An 18311-nucleotide genomic window follows, 5' to 3' on the forward strand; every position below is an offset into this window, starting at 1 on the left:
GATGTAGCTTCACATGCAAATGTGACCAAGGGAGCTTCATCTTGGTCTACAGTGGGAAGTAGCCCGGTGCTCAGAGTGTCAGTGGAGAAAGCCAACACTCACACACTGTGCTACTCTCCCCACACTATGTATTTGCAGAAACTAAGCAGTTTCAATGTGCTTCTGATTACCATACTGGTATTTGTAAGGCAAAATTTTGCCTACCTACCCCCAATTAAGTATGCTCCTGCAGTTCTTAAACAAATTAGACATTCTTAAACAAATTAGAATTTCATGAGACGGCATTAAAAAGAAGATAATTGGGCTTCTTGCTACTAGGACCTGTATAGTTAATTGAAAGTCTCAAAAAGAAAACAGTATAATTATATAAATTAAAATTCCTTTGATCACAAATAAATATCGAGTGGTACACACAGTACTGAGTAGAGCAATTAAGAGGGCAAAGGGATAAAAAAAATTCTTCTAAGTTTTACTATATTAAAACTTGTCCATAAGGCTGGTCTCAAAGACTTCCCATGCATTTGCCATACTTAGGCTAAGCAGCTCTTAGAGTTCACATACCCACCTCCTATTGCCAGATAAGACTATAGAAGATTATGAGTTCTCCATGTTTAGATAAATTTAGCTTACTATTTCCAAATATAAATAAATAAATAAATAAATAAATAAATAAATAAATAAATAAATAAATAATGAAATTCGGTGTAGAAGAGCATGGATCTTCAGTGACCACTAGAGACAAGGATGGGCCTGGGAGTGTGATAGCTAGACAGTGGGAGTGTTCCAATTCCATTCAATTATGAATAATCCGTCATTAAAGCATCAGGTAAAACTAGGCATACTGATGCACACCTACCCATAATTACAGCACTTCGGTAATGTAAGTCCAAAGCCATTCTGAGTACTAAAGCATTTGAGGCCAGCATGAACTACAAAGCAATACCCTGTCTCAGAAAAAGTCAACCAAATCAGCACAGCCATTGTTTATGGAAACACCAAATGACAAAAATCACAGGGACAGATTTGCCTTACAGCCCACACAGAATTTTAGTCACTCATATAAACTATGCATATTAAACTATTTCATACTTACAAATATTTTTCTTTCTAAGGCTGCTGCCTCCAAATCATATCAAATAATTAGTGAACTAAATGGCAAGTTTAAAAGACATGGTTTATTGGCCACTAAAGTACTTAATGACTGGCAGATGCTCAAAACTAACAGTACACTTCAAGCTATAGTTTAACAAGTTTAAAACTAAATGAGTACAGATTATCTTCTGGGAGTAGAATCCAAAACCAATTTTAGAGTCATGCAATTTTTCATGTTGCATGTCTGGTTTATATTTTCAAAGCATATCAAGTAGAAGTAGATAAGGAAGCAGGATGTGTGCTTTGAGGGAAACATTTATTACCTGCCAAGTTTGCACTCAACCTAAATGATGTTCTTAAAGGTGCACACTTACATTTGGATATATTCAAACTCAAAACTTCATCTTCCATTGTAAACAGTATTTTACTCTGAAGAGTCCCGTATATCACTCAGACAGGAGAAGAGTGAGGTTACAGAAGAGAAGAAAGATGGGAAAAACTATGGTGTAATTACTAAACTTACCCACTGAATAGTCATAATCAGGAGACAAAGTATGATAAGAACTCATTTTCACTGCCAGTAATCATTCATTATCAAGCCTGTTGGATTCAAAAGTTACTTTGTTAAGTTATACATTCCAATCATCACCTCAAAAAAAAAAAAGACTAACAGAACATTGAAGTAAGCATAAGTGTCTCTTTTGGAGTCCCTCAAATATTCCATTTATGTTGAGATGTATATTTAGAATTAATGAACAGCCATTATTTGCTTATGGATTTTAAAGCCTATGTATCCTATGTACACAAAATGATTGACAGATTTAAGCAGTGGTCAGTTGAATTGATGGACTATGAATTTGAGCATTGAAGCATTGATTTCTCTCACATGAGGTCAGATTTGTCCTTAGAAAACTATGTTGTAGTTGGTAATGCTGTCTTAGTGCCCAGTTTCCCATTTCTCACTCAGAGGTCAACATGGTGCTGGTACTACGAACTGTTTATACAAAGTTTGTCTTCATTATGAAGAGTACAGTACAGGTACAGGTGAGGTGACATGCTTCTAACAGATCAAGAATCATTTGGGTTCAAAGCCTACCTAAACACTATTGAATGGTAGCAACTAATGACTAATTTGTGTCTTGACATCTCATCTATACAAAAATGATCGTGATGTGTAAGGTTAATGGTAGGATCGAACGGGTCCTTCAAGGATCAACCTTGAAGCCCTGGCATACTGCTTAGCACATGGTGCAGACCTGAGGAATGTCACATGACTCAAACAAGTAGCTCAGCATTCTAACATGGCTTTAATTTCCTTCCACCTTGGCGTAAACTCTGAGCCATTTTTATAAAATTCTATTCTATGTTGATAGAACATAATCATGCCCAGGTAATAGGCCAAAGAATTACAGTAGAAAATTTAGTCAGCTTCAAAAGCCTTAAAATGTACGTAAATTTAGATCCAGTCAATTCACTACTAGTAAATATGCACAGAGATCCATAAAAGTTTTCTATTAAGCTTCTTGGTAATGAAAAAGTTTAGGAAGACAATTAGATTCTCAACAATGTGTGCTATCAAAAATAAAAGTGAAATACACAGCAGATTCTAATACCATTAAAATTATTCAAAGACAAATATTTGGTGGTGTAAAAGATGCCAATAATATAAAGAAATGGGGCAATTGCTCTGATGCCATCTCCTAAGATAAAGATAATAATGTATGCAGATATATGACTGATGGGACAGGATTTATCTGGTAAGAAAAATTTATTATGTATCATAGATGCTTTTCTCTATTCATTAATTTTTTAAAACTCTATTATTATATTTTTATTATTATATTGTATTATTATTATAGCCAAAAGTAGTAAAATTCTTAAGCTTAGCCTCTAGCAAAGCATTGTCAATTTTAGCATTACAGAGTGCTTTTAAAACAGATTCCTAGAAAGCTGTGTTGGCTTCTGAACTCTGAACTCTATTACCCCAAATTAGCACTATTTCCAGGTCTGGTTTATTATTTTAAAACATGTAATTTGAGTCTATTGTCACATTATTTTCAGCATAAAATAAATTTTCTTAGCAAATACAGTTAATGTTTACCCCTCATAGACTCCATGTATATCTTTAAGGCATTTTTTTTCTAACCACTATCATAAATTTATTTAATCTAGATATTCCTGTTACATGAATAAGCTGTTTGATGTTAACGTAAGTAGATTATTTGAAAACAATGATGAAACACGATATGTCATATAGAAAGTCATAATAGATTTCCTCTGCTTTCAAGGGCTTCAAAAAGTATGAAATTTTGCTTCCCTTTGCACTGTGTTCTAAGAGATAAATTTCTTAACAAAATCCTATTTCCTCGGGAAGATGACTTACAGTAGCTTGGCTCCTTCCTCATCTCTCCTCAGTCTAAGTGAAGTTAATATACTCTTACAGGGGACAGCAGAGTCAAGACTTCAGATGACACCGCCACTGAAAACATTGCAGTACTTTGCAACGACATGCACAGCCTATAAATAACTGCATTGATAGTCACAAGGTTTGGATCCATCCACACAATGACTCCTTTAATGTGCTACTTCAAATTAGCAGCCAGCTGCCACAGGGTTGATGCAGGGCTCCTTATCTCCCTACTTTTTGCTGAAAGGGCCTTGAGATCACCCTCATTGGTGGGACATTTTAACCTTATTGAGAAGTAACACAACAGTGTTTCATAATTAGCAATTCATTCTTCTGAACTGTTTTTCTAATTTTGAGTCATTCCATCACAAAACTACTGTGTATGTTGTATGTGTTACCTGAGTCTCAACTTCCTCATGGGCATGAAGGACTCATCCTAACAGTAGCTCCATAGTTGTTGTGATGATGAAGTTGACCCAGAACTTAAAGCATGGCTTCAACAAGCACAGTTTAGTCACCAATAGAGAGACTCGTAAAAGAGGCATCATGCAAGGCTGTGTGTGTTCTGCCATGGAGTCTGGATTTTTTGTACAAAGTGTGTAGCAATCTATTTCAAATTATTCTGTAAATTGTCTGTACAAAGTACTTAGTATAACAACCAATATGTGAAGGATGTGGTTTTAACTATATGCTTTAACTCAATATATGCCTAAATAAATCTGACTACACTGTGTTTGCAAAGAATATGGTTATTGCAGGTCATCTGAAGCAGGAACTGCCTAGAACAAAGGAGAGTGAGTCATGCATTCAGCCACACAAGTATTACCAGAATGAGTGATTTTTTAACAGTGGTGAGACATGGATTCATCGTTTATCTGAAGATTCAGAGAGTAGATCCAGGAAACCTGCCTATTTACATAAGGTTTTTGCCAATCCTAGTACAAGCAAAGGTAAATTCCATAATGTGAATGTCTATGCTCTCGACATGAACAGCATCTGAGGATCAAAGAAAAGCATCCTCTCTATTTCTGCTCAATCCTCTAACACGAAGTTCCTTGGGAACAGACTGGAGATTCTGTCTCTGAAGAGGTAAAGTGCACACTCATATAACATAAATACGCCTTACTAAAAAGTACAAGGATAGCTATTACGCTAACTACTGATTAAAAAGAAACTATAAACCCCAGGAAATCTTCCCAAATGGAATGAACTATACTCTGAAAAATACCCAGGCTGCTGATGGCCACAGCTTTGGATATGAGGAATGTAGAGTAAAATATGCCTGGTTTGTAAACATAGTCCCTTGCTACTTATAAAATCAAACATAAAATTCATGAGGAAAAGTCAAGTATATATATGTATGTATGTATATGTATGTATGTATATATGTATAAAATATACTTGTCAAGTATATATTATATATATAAAATAACACATATGTATATAATATATATGTATTCTCCAGACTATAAAATATGACATACTCTCACCTATAACATGATTTTAGTTGCAAATATGATGAGTATCATATTATAAATATTATCTACATAGTCCTCTACTCTGCATAACATATATAATATATATATATACACACACACACACATATGTGTGTTTTAATGCAAAAAATAGTTGGATCTGCCAAACACATAAAGTAGAATTTGAGAGTTTTCATCTAGGAGTTTACAAAATTGGTTAGACTCGAAGACTACCCGACAAATAAGACTCATCACTTTGTATTACTCCAGGAAGCAGAAGCATGGCTAGCAGTATCTGAGTGCCTCTGCCTCTCCTGAATCTCTGTAAACATCAGGGTTAGAAAAGAAAAACACTGATGTTATTACAAAGACAGCTGAGGGCATGGTATACGGAGGAGAGGACTATGTAGATAACATTTACAGTGTGAGACTCATCATACTTGAGACCAAAAACATGTTATAGGTGAGAATGTGTTCTGTTTTACACTCTGGGAAAAACATGCAGTAGATTAACTATTTTTATTTAGAAACAATCTCTGGTCTTTGTTCTACTGTGTCTGATCTTTCCAGTATATACACAATTATATGATTTAAGGTACAAGTCTTTAAATCACATCATTGATACAGACTAACCTCCACTCTCTGAATTGGAAGCATTGAGTTCTGGATACAAACTGATGGGCTGAAGTCCTTAATCGTTTCAGTATAAAAATAACTTGGAAACATATCTAAGTGCTGTGCTGGAAGCAGCTCCCTTTGTTCACTGCCTGGGACTTGGACCTAGTACTGGAACGACAGCTGACTATGCCGTAAAGGAGGAAGCAGCTGTCTGGCTGGACATCATGCTCATCTCCATCTTGAGGGAAATGCTGTTACCAACAGTGCTGAGAAATATGCAGACTGAACCACGTAAAAGTCTGGATCTGGGCCAGGCAGTTCTTCTCCTCCTGATATCTGGTGAATGCTAAATTACTACTTGCTGAATGACTGACTAGTTAACCGGGATGTAATTGAAGAAGCCTTAGACACCGCAACAGATGTACCTCTCCTCCAGTATGCCTTGGAGAGCTTCGTGATTTCACAGACACCTGCCTGTGCATGACACAATCCCATGCTTTGTATCATGTGGACCCTCAACACTAATTGGTTTATGTCAATGTCTGCTATCAGTGACACACTGAAGTCATGTCCACATCAGAGTGCTGCCTCTACACACAGCTTCTTTAATATAAAAGTCACATGCACAAAGGCATTTCTCCACAAGACAGAATCCTATCACAACACCAAGATGAGGCTAATCATGATCTCTTGGGAGACATACATTTCTAGCCTATTAAGCATAAAAAGTTAAAATGTTTTTTTTTTAGTATAAAAAAAAAATGTCAGAAGTATGTGAAGATGCGTAGAAAACGTTAACATTCATCCAGTGCTACCTCAATACTGTAGGTGTTTTTGTGAAAATTAATATAAGTAACTCTCAAAATATAAAACCAAAAGTTAAGTCAGTGCTTTCTTGTGTAATCTTAACAACATATAAGTAGGCAGTGCCTGCAATTGCTTAGGATGAGGGAAATCCATACCAACATTCCATGTCAGTAAAGACAAGTTGTTGTCGTAATACATTCATTGAGCTGGGCTTGCCAGAACTCCAGCGCTCAGTTAAGAATGACTGAGACTCCCCATACACTGATATATAAACGAAATTATGTGTAGGCTGCAACCAGTGGTCACACAGGTTCCAGTTCCTTAAAATTGCACGACTCAAATAAATGCTTATATTGGTACAGAACCCACCATGTCTTGCGCCCTCCTGATCATGTTCACTAGGAATAATAGCAATATATACATAACTAAAATCACTTCTATTCAGGACATTAATGAGAGGACCCATTTGAGACTCTCTTGCATATAAATTTCCACTGGATGTACATTAATGAAAGTCATATTCCCTTGTACAATCCTTTAGAAAAATCTAAATTCCATGCAGCTTCAAGTGCCAGGGTGTTAACACGGCTTCTACTTCCCCTACCTATACTTGAAACACTTACAAACACAAGGGATACCTTTCCATTCTCTATTCAAATAGCAACAGGGGAATTTTGTAATACATGTCTGTATCAAATTCAGTGTGACAATGTGCTTTGTGAAACTTGTGAAAACTCACATTTGAGGCGTCTTTCTAAATAAGACCATGTGGAGCACATTTTATACCCACCAGGTTTTTATACTTGATCTGCCTAAATGACAGCATATGGATTTCAGATCAAATTAAATAAAATGTGTGGCTTTCTTTTCCATGCATTCTAAGATGCTTTTTTCAGTTGGAATACCAGAGCTTAACATTGAATTTCTATGTGTGTAAAATGAACTCTGTGTGAAAAAAATAACATAATATGTGCTTTGTTTTGCCATTCATTCCACTAAAACATGAGAAACTAGTTTCAGACGTTTCAAAAATGTAAGAAACTATTGGAATAAATTCTTTAAACTCTACCTCTCAATGTAACAACTATAAACATTAAGAATTTTTTTTGGGGGGGTGGGTTTTGTTCTTATTTTCTTATTGTCTTGAAATAACAAGTATCATAAACAGAAATTCATAGATTAAAACTTTGTGCAGTATGTATTATAAAAGTTTTACTATGTCACTAATTTGGAAGAGAAAATAGCTGGACGCTTTTCCACTTGTTTGTTTAGAATTGATACTTTTGTGAGTTTTATCCTAGATGGAATTAGGAAACAGTTTTTTTTTTCCAATTACCTTCTCACTAACCCCACACAAACATTCTTCCCTTTATTTTCCTCATAGTTCTTAACCTTTGGGCTTGCCCACTATTTGTATTTCCAGAGGGTCCTAAATCATGCCAGCTGATTTGATAAAAAGATGCAAATTAAAGCAATACTTATCAAAACAGCAAAATGTGTCACTGTTTCAACATTATTTAAGTGCATTTAACAGTGGCCAAAAAATGATTATACCCAGGAATGGGGAGTCATTTGGGGAAATTCAGGGCTTTCAAAATCTAAGATCAGATAAGGACAAAGGCTACTTAGCATTTCCAATTAACTCTTTGGATACAAGTGCCTGTTTCCCATCATCTTCATGGATACATTCCTATTTCCAGTGTAAAAGGGAATTTCTACTTAAAAATCACAGCCAGTGGTTGATTTTTAGACTGAAAATTTCTACACATTAGTGACTGGTCCTATAGGCACAGTTGGTGAGGAAAAGGTAGGTTTTCACAAGTGCCAATCAGCACACATACAGCTATTCAGAAGGACACAGCTCAGCACGCTGTTTAGACAGATAATTGGTATAAATTGGACTCCTCTAACATAAATCCTCACAGAAATTTGGGGACTCTAGTCAAAGTTCTGGAGAGGCAGTTTCCGACGATGCTGTTTCAGTCAGGGTTTTGTAAAGGAACAGAGCCGATGGAATGAATAGATATAATGAAAGGAGATTCATCAGACTGGCTAACAAGATGCGCCCTGGCAAGGGCTGTCTCGCGCTGGAGACACTGAGGGCCTGGTAGTTGCTCCGCTCGCGAAGCTGACGGTCTCAGCAATCCCACACTGATGCTAGAAGATGAAGAGGATCCTGGGGAGTTGCTGCTCTTCAGTCTAAGTTGGAACCCAAGGAAGTTGGCTCTACTATCAGTAGAGGAATGCTGCAGCCACAGGATAGGTAGTTGGACTTGCCAGCAAGAGTGAGGGCAAAGAGGAAAAATCAAAGTGCCCTGCCTTCTTTTATCTGGGCTGCCACCAGAAGGTGCTTCCAGAGCAATGGTGAGAAAAAAACCATCACAAAAGTATCCAGTAGCTTATGATTTATTGAATTCCAGATGAAGTCAAGTTGGCAATCAATGTTTTAGCCATCACTGATGTCCACATGAGTCGCAAGCGGTAATTTTATCCCAAGACCTGAATTTCTCTCTAGGTGTTCCTTCACTGGGTAACTCTTACTAAGTAGAAGTGATGGATCTACTAGTAGGGGTTAGAATCTCAATTCTACTCTATTCTATTTTACTTCACTGATTAGCTACAGCTTTGACTGTCAACTCATAAAGTTCAGCTAGATAAGATGAAAATAAAAGATTCATATGCCTGACTCTGCATTTCAGATGTATTCTTTACCTTTCTTTTGATTTAACTGAAACATAATATGTTATCCCAGGTGGTATAGTGTTGTGGAATATTATTTTAAGATGTGTTACATTTGTTTATGCTGTGGAACATTTGTTTTAATGATGCAAAGATGTGTTGCATTCTTTTATGTTACATTTGTTTAACTCTTTGCATCTGTGTTACTTTGCCTGCCTAAAACACCTGATGGTCTAATAAAGAGCTAAACAGCCAATAGTGAGGCAGGAAAAAGGATAGGTCAGACCAGCAGGCAAAGAGAATAAATAGAAGGAGAGGTCTTGGAGGAAGAGAAGAAAGAACGAAAGAACAAAGAGAGGAGGAAGTTAGGAGGCCAGCCACCCAGCCTCACAGCCAGCCACAGAGTAAGAGTGAAAGTAAGATATACAGAAGTAAGAGAAAGGTAAAAGCAGGCGGGCTAATAAAGTTAACAAAAGCGGGCAAGAAACAAGCTAAGTTTAGGCCAGGCATTCATAAGTAAGAATAAGCCTTCCTGTGTGATTTATTTGGGAGCTAGGTAGCCAGAAGGGCCCAAAGAATAAAAACCATCAACAACATTTTGGCATTCCAAGATGGGGCCGTAGAAAGCTGAACAACAATACAGTCCATGCAGAGTAAAAGTCAATGAAGCAAAATCAGGGTACGAGAGAGTTAAAAATGAAACCCAGTAATTTTTTGAAACTCAAAAGCATCATTGAAGTATACCCCCTTGCTAGTTGACAAACATGCATTACCAAATCCCCTTTCCCGAGATCTATGCCCAGAAATCTCTGTGTAGTTTTGCACAGAATTGGCTCTACTGTTTCACACTGCCCTCTCTCTGTTCTTTGTTTCCTCTGCCCAGGTTAGTGCCCTCCATATCCACACCATGTTATCTTCCATTATTAAGCTAAGTCTTCCCTAATGGTCCATAAGAAAAGAAAAAGAAAAACACTTGAAAAAGGGTGAGCAGAAGGTGAATACACGTACAGTCCAAGAACAGAAGAACAGTCATTTGTTTATAACTAATATTAAGATGCACAAGATTAATACTAACAGATAAATATAGCAGGGTAGAAATTCTGGTTGAAATCTGCCTTCAACTTCCTCCTTATTCCTCAATATTTGGTCCTAGGAAAGACATCGTCGTCGTTTTACTTTTTCTACTTGCAAACAATTTTTAACTTTCCCAAGTCTTCTTTTACCATTTTGTGACTCTATGGAGGAAAGCCTCAGACAGAGAAAGACAAGAGACAGAGAGAGAAAGAGATAGATAGATGATAGATAGATATACAGATAGATAGATAGATAGATAGATAGATAGATAGATACACTTGCAGAAAGAAGCTGAGTAACCCAGCAGACACAGGCACAAGCAGAGGCTGACATTTCTGCCCAATGGAATTACCCTTTCAGCTTTACTCTTTTGCACATGATCCTTAAACTACTTTTTCTTCCAGGCTGAATATGGCCCCTTATGCCAACGAAAAGAAACCATGTAAGAACAAAGCAGAGGGTTCAGATTTGATCCTGACTAAAAGCTAACTGCAGCCATCAGAAAGAAGTAAAGACTACTTAGAAATGCCATTGATATAACCATGTACAAAGAGGGAAGGAAATACTTGAATACATGTAGAGAATGTTTTATAATTAACATGTGATGACCACAAATACCAAAAATACCCAATAAAAGAAATAGAAAATGGACTATAAGAGAGGTTGCGTTTCACTAAAACATATGACTGAAATTTTTCCACAGATAACTAGTGAGGAAAGTAGATAGTCACATCAGAACACGAGAACTCATTAATTAAATAATTAATTCTACTAAGTAGCACAACTCCACTGTACTTCTTCTGTAGTGAGAGCTCAGTTAGACTCTCGGGGATTCTGTAATATCATGAAGCCCAGTTAAAGAACACTTTATGTTATGTTGAAATAGTTATCTTGACTAGATTTACTTCTTTCAGAACATTCTTACATTTATAAGGGATAAGCCAAAAACTATGATCTACCAACAAGGACTGTTGTCATGATTCTTACTCCTATTTGAGCTTGTTTCATGGATTACAGAAGTGATCAGCATATAAAACCATTTAACAAAGCTTAATGACAACATTGTTGTGTCCTAGGTCATATACTGTGTGCTAGAGAGGCAGCGATGAGCACTCATAGAACTCACGGTTTATAGAGACAGAAATGTTTACAGATTATTCATAGTTTTAAGGTTCTAAAAACTGGCAGTGTGTTATGACAATATGAGAGGAGATAGATCAAATGAAGGATAAATAGGACTCATTCTTGGAATCTTTTTCTATATTTAAGGAGAATGTCTTCTTTATACCAACTTTAGAGTTCAATTCTATAAAAAGCAATCTTTCTTCTTGTCCTATGGTGTTTTCCTTATCTATCGCAGGGCATGTCATGTAGTAGGAGGTTGGGATGGGTCAAATTTCAAGGTTTAAAAAGTTAGGGCTGGCAAGATAGCTCAAAAGTTAGAGGCACTTGCTGCCAAGTTTAGTAACCTACTTTCTATCTCTGGGAACTCTATGATGTAAGCAAAAGTCAGCTCCATCAGATCATATTCAGATCTCCATGAACACACCACTGTATATGTAAACAGACACACACACACACACACACACACACACACACACACATGCGCATGCACACACAGGAGTAAGTGTAATGAATATGGGAAAATAATTATTCACGTGGGGATTGGGTACAGTATAGCTCAATGGAAGAACATCTGTCTCATATGTGCAAGGTCCTAGGTTCAATCCCGTACCAAAAGAAATGCAAAATATTCAAGTAAAGAGAGATTTTCCAGAGATTATGGATTGTTCCTTGTATCAAAACTCAAATTGGGTCACAAAGGGTGAGAATGGAAAATATGCCCTTAAATTCTACTATACTCTCACAGTATTGGAGAGCATTTAAGAGAGAAGTAAAGGGAATTTAGGAGAATCAAGATTTCTACCAAGAATATAAATAAATAAAACAGAGGTCTGAAATCTGTAAAGACATCTGTAATACAGCTGAGTGCCAATTCTCAAAAAGCTGAGAACTTACCAGCAGTACTCAGATATTTCACAGTGTCTGAGTTTATGAACAACTTCCAAATACATAAAACAAGTTTGTTCAATAAAAGGCTTCATTAACTTTAATGTCTGAAAAAAAGATTTTGATAATAACAAAATCTCATTGTTCACAGAATAATATATATTTTACTGATTTTTTACTGCAAATCCTCTCCCAGCAGAGTTCTTTTAGATTTTTATTTTTTTATAATTATTTTTTGAGATTATATAAAATCACATTATTTTTCCCTTTCCCATTCCTCTCTCCAACTTCTTCCACCCCTTGCTCCCATCAAATCAATGGCAATTCTTTATTGGTGTGTGTGTGTGTGTGTGTGTGTGTGTGTGTGTGTGTGTGTGTGTGTTTTCTTAGTATATAAATACAACCTGCTCAGTCTATAGAATATTACTAGTATGTGGGAGCCCATTTAGGATTCCCAGTGACTTTACCCAGCAGGTCTGCATAGAGAGGATGATTGGACCACGGGCCTGAGTGCAGGTGTCTGAGATGGTCTGCACTTGGCTATATTTGAGGGGGAGGTCTTTTGCTCCACCCTTTGGCATTCCTTTAAAAGCCCTCTGGCAGAGACAGTTAGGACCCAATGGATTAGGATCCAGGCCCTCTCGAGGCTATCCTATATTTTCTATCTGCTTCTCTCCTCTCTATAGTTCTAATATTTCCTGCTGCTCCTGCTCAAGAGTACTCTGGGGAGAAGTGGGGATGGATTGACCCCCCCACACCAGTATTTATGATTTTGGGACAAACCATTTGGTATTGGATAGCCAATTGGTGTTCTCGATTTCTCCCACTCTCAGCATTTCTTAGTTGCCTGTAGTGAGTCCTTTGTGTAATGTTGAGACCTGAGCTTTCACCTCATCCATGTTAGCATGTCTACTGTTGTTGCCCTTGTTCAGATCATTGATGGGAATGTCTTTCTGTATGCTGTGAATATGTGACTCTGATTGGCTGATAAATAAACACTGATTGGCCAGTAGCCAGGCAGGAAGTATAGGCAGGATAAGCAGACAAGGAGAATTCTAGGAAGAGGAAGGTTGAGTCAGGAAACACCAGCCCACCGTCCAGGGAGCAGCATGTAATGGCACACAGGTAAAGCCACGGAACATGTGGCGACATATAGATTAACAGAAATTGGCTGAATTTAAGTGTAAGAGCTAGTCAGTAGTTAGCCTGAGATAATGGCTGAGCAGTTTTAATTAATATAAAGCCTGTGTGGTTACTTGGGTCTGAGTGGCTGCAGACCGAGTGGAACACAGAAAAACTTCTGGCTACAGACAGCCATGTCAGTTGGACTTCTTGGGTATACGTTTTAACATTTCTAGGAGACATGATCTCACCACCAATATCATGCTTCTCTGGCTCTAATAGCTTTCCAGCCCCTCTTTCACAATGACCCCTGAGGTGCTGGAATTGTGCTGTAGACATATTTGAGTGACTGGACTCCATACTCCACATTTTGATCTTTTGTGGCTCTCTATAATGGTTTCTGCCTCTTGGAAAGAGAAGTTTTCTTGATGAGGGCTTTTCTTAACAGGGAGAATTTGACCTTTTTTGTATTTTTTTTTTAAAGAATGAGGGCATTAATCAGGGCATTGGGAGAAAAATATAAATACTGTTTGATTATAAAGAATAACCAACATTTTTGACACTCTTCAGAACAAAATATCCTAGTAAAGCTTCAATAATAACATTAGACAGTGTTCTACATGGAGGAAGAAATTTTCTATGTTCAGCACAGTACTTGAGTCATAGAATATGACAGAGAACCCAGTCCTAGATGGGTGAGAAATAAGTACATGATGAATATCTGCCCTGATCATTTACATTTACATTTTAACTCTAGATAAGTTGATTCGTTTTTTTTTTTTTTTTTAGAAAGAGTAAGAGCAGCTTGATAAGTGCATGATACATATTAAAATTCCCATGTGTCCAGTCCTGTTTACTAATACAACAGAAAGTTTTTGTGGGTATTTGTAGAAATTTTAGTGGCATCATATTATAGATAAAGTTTGCTAAAGCAGAACAATGTGAATCTAATTCAATTTTTAACTTCAGGTTTCAGTAAACAACATTATACAGTAGTGCAGCAATATCATTCTCAGCACAGTGTGACTTCTTAAGGCTCTACAGACGACCAAATTTGGGAGGTTAAGCAGGTTTATTTTTATTTTAAGTTTTATATGAAATTACTTCACTCAATATACTTAATGTCAACATTGGTCCTCTTAACTGCCAGCTATTCTCCTTAGTGCCGATCTTATACATGTGGCTCCCAACATACTTAATCAGTTTATGTTATTTTTTATAATGATTGATTGCACAGAGACATTCTTTGAAATATGAAAATAAAAGATAATGGTGATGGATTTAAATGTGATGAACATACTTGAATTACTTTTGGATACAGCTATAGTTTCTCTAAAATTGAATGTTTAGAAAACAGAATATTCACTTATACCCATGAGCTAACATAAAAACTTTGAGTAGAAAAAAGAGACATTATACTCTATACTGTGTCACTCTCTCTACCTTTATAGGAAGAAATTTGCCAGAACAATTAGAACACAATATAACTTTTAAAATGTAAGTTATGTTACTACTTAAGACATAAGATGTGTTCTAGAATTTTTAACTTCACTTTTAGAATTGTTCATTATAAAATACATTAACATAATCAGCCAACAGGAAATAAAAAGAAACACATATTCTATTTCTTCATGGAAAAACTATGGGGAACTACCTTACAAAGCATGGAAATTTATTTAACTCTTTATTAAACTCTTTAAATTGAGATAAAAGAATAATTCTTTTATCTACATCTTCACAAAGACCCATTCTGTCTTTTTCAAGACATAATAAACTAGTATTATAGTGCTTTCATGAATAGATGTATTAATAATAATATGCCATTTATATTCTGAGTCCAGCAAACCTCACCTTGAGGGACCCTTTGTCTCATTTACTTGAATCATTATTAGTCTAACTAACAGGATTTCAGTTTCCCTGTATCAGTGTCCTATTTCATTCTAATTTGTAACATCATAACCTTTGCTTAACCTCTCTTTCAGGGAAGTCTTGCAGTTCTTCTTCTACACCGAGAAACTGCATAAATATTTAAATGTTAATTCAGAGTATGTAAGAATGATGTCAAAGTGTCCCTTAGAGCCAAATTTTCATGGATTTCCAATAGTAGCAATATGACATGACCTAAAAACCAAGAAGGTGTCAATTCCTCCTCTCAGACTAAAATGCTGTTTGTTCATGAAAGAACTTGAAAATATCTCAAAGGTCTAAAGTTGCTCTCCTTATAGCCCTTTCATTTTAAAGACAAATGGGAACTTGTCAAATAGCTCACAAAACTGTGCAAATAATTATGGAGATGCCAGTCAAGAGAGCTGCACTTCTTTACTTCTCAAACTGTGGCTTTGATAAGTCAAAAACTTTTCAACCTGCTTATCTGGTACATTAACGCCCACAAAATCCCTGAACTAATCATAGCATATGAAGCCATGTTGTCAAAATAAAAAAAAATTATAAAGGTATATATACTTGATATTAAATTAATTTTGGCAGTCATTCAAAGTAGTAATTTAAATGCTGAAGTGGAGATAAATGCTCCCATTATTAGGCAGATATTTTATTTTAAAAGACTAGTAGAATTCTTGACATGCCAAGAGATGAAATTTAAAAGCACCCTATAGGAGGATTTTAGATTTGACAAGATCACATATTCAATAATAAGATGACATTCTAAATGAAAGACTGTATAATAAAAATAATGTTGAGCTTATCAATTTTCATCTTTTGTGAGATAATTTATAAGTAATAGCCTTTGGGTTAGAAAAACATGAAAATAAATATTGTTCCCTCTTCAGTTTTATGGGGTTGCTCCTCTTAGATCTCCTTCAGAGTTCTAGATTCTATTTAACTAAAGATTTGCAAGTTTGAGTACTTGTGATTTCTGTAGTGTGCTATAGATGATTGATTGATAAATAAAGTACTGATTGGCCAGTAGCCAGGCAGGAAGTGTAGCTAGAGTTTTCCTGCCTTGCCCACAGTCAGGACAAATTTTTGTCACCCGCCAGTACCATAGCCGCTCAGACCCAACCAAGTAAACACAGAGACTTACTTTGGTTACAAACTGTATGGCTGTGGCAGGCTTCTTGCTAACTGTTCTTAGAGCTTAAATTAATCCATTTCCATAAATCTATACCTTGCCACATGGCTCGTAGCTTACCAGCATCTTCACATGCTGTTTGTCATGGCGGCGGCTGGCAGTGACTCCTTCCACCTTCCTGTTCTTTCTTTTCTCCTCTCTGTTAGTCCCGCCTATACTTCCTGCCTAGCCACTGGCCAACCAGTGTTTCATTTATTGACCAATCAGAGTAATTTGACATACAGACCATCCCACAGCAAGGAAGTATAGCTGGGACAAGGAGAGAGGAGAATTTTGGGAAGTAGAAGACTGAGGCAGAGAGATGCTGCCAGCCACCATGATGAGAAGCAGATGTTAAGATACCAGTAAGCCAGAAGCCACATGGCAACTTGTACATTAATAGAAATGGGTTGATTTAAGATACAAGAACAGTTAGCAAGAAACCTGCCATAGCCACACAGTTTATAAGAAATATAAGTCTCTGTGTGTTTACTTGGTTGTGTCTGAGTGGCAATGGGACTGGCGGGTGAGAGAGATTTGTCCTGACCGTGGGCCAGGCAGGACCAGGAAAACTCCAGCTACAGTAGTGTATGTCCACACTCTAATCCATGTTAGCTGATATTCAGTGAAGCACACTGTCACTCAAATAACTGAAAGGTAGAGTTTAGATACACAATAAAGTGATAAAAATAACATGACACAATACAGTATTGTTGGAGAATGATAGAGACAAAGGCCTGTATTTTTGATAAGAGTATTGATGAAGCTGCCTGATTTAAAAGGAAATTAGCCCTGAATGGTTCAGATGACTTTGAGTAAAGTGAAACTAAAAGTATAACAGTTAAAGAATTCAATCATGTGAAAAATGTTATTGTAGTTACAGAAATAAGTCCTAGATAAAGCAAGAAGATACAGCACATATATAAGAAACTCAAATGTTTTGCCATTAATGCTCTATTGTCTATGCACTTTCTACTAGACATGTTTCACAAATGAAGGAATTGAGGCTAAACATACTCAAAAATGTTTCACTACTGATTAGCATACTGGAATCAATTCTAATCCTTAGAGATTAAGTCTACTCTTAATCTTACCAAACCACTTACACCAGGTGAATTCCATAGATTCAAACAATTCCCATAGGCAGGTCATCATGGAATTACTGGCACTTTATTTTGCCAACCACAGTAAAACATAATCAAAATTCGACTTGCAGTAATTAACAGTTCATAAAATAAAGAAAGCTTTATTTTATGTTGTATAAATTTATTATGAATATTTTATCATTTCCCTAGCTTTCTTTGTTGTATTAGTTTGTCTTTCTCTTTACATGATAAAAATACCATGACCAAATTCAACTTAGGAAGAAAGGGGGTTATTTGGCTTAATCTCTCTGGCCATAGTCCATCACTGACAGAATTCGGGGCCGAAGCTCAAGCAGGAACTGACATAGAAACCATAGGAGAACAGGGCTCACTAGCTCACTCCTTCTGGCTTGTGCTGGGCCAGCTTTCTTATGCAACCCAGGACCGCCTGCCCAGAGATGATAACACCCACAGTGGGCAAGACCCTCCCACATCACTCAACAATCAAAACAATTCCCCATAGATAAAGTCACAGGCCAATCTGACCTGGGCAATCCCTTCATGGAGACTCTTCCCAAGACTCTGGGTTGTATCATGTTGATAATGAAAATTAACCAGGACAGTCAATTCAGATGGAGTGTCTGCCTGAAAGTGGAATGCAAACTAAACAGGAACTTAGGAATCCTATTTTCTACCACAGCTACCTCCCGGGGGATATTATGATGACTAAATCACTTTCAGGTAACTTTTTGAGAATACTTTGTAATATACTGTATGTATATTTAATAATACAAATGTATGATAAAAGATGTGCTCTTAAGACTTATTTAGCAGTATAATGTTCTTTGATCCTACCAACATACATATTTAAA

The sequence above is a fragment of the Peromyscus leucopus genome, chromosome 13 (assembly GCF_004664715.2).
Source record: "Peromyscus leucopus breed LL Stock chromosome 13, UCI_PerLeu_2.1, whole genome shotgun sequence".
NCBI lineage: Eukaryota > Metazoa > Chordata > Mammalia > Rodentia > Cricetidae > Peromyscus > Peromyscus leucopus.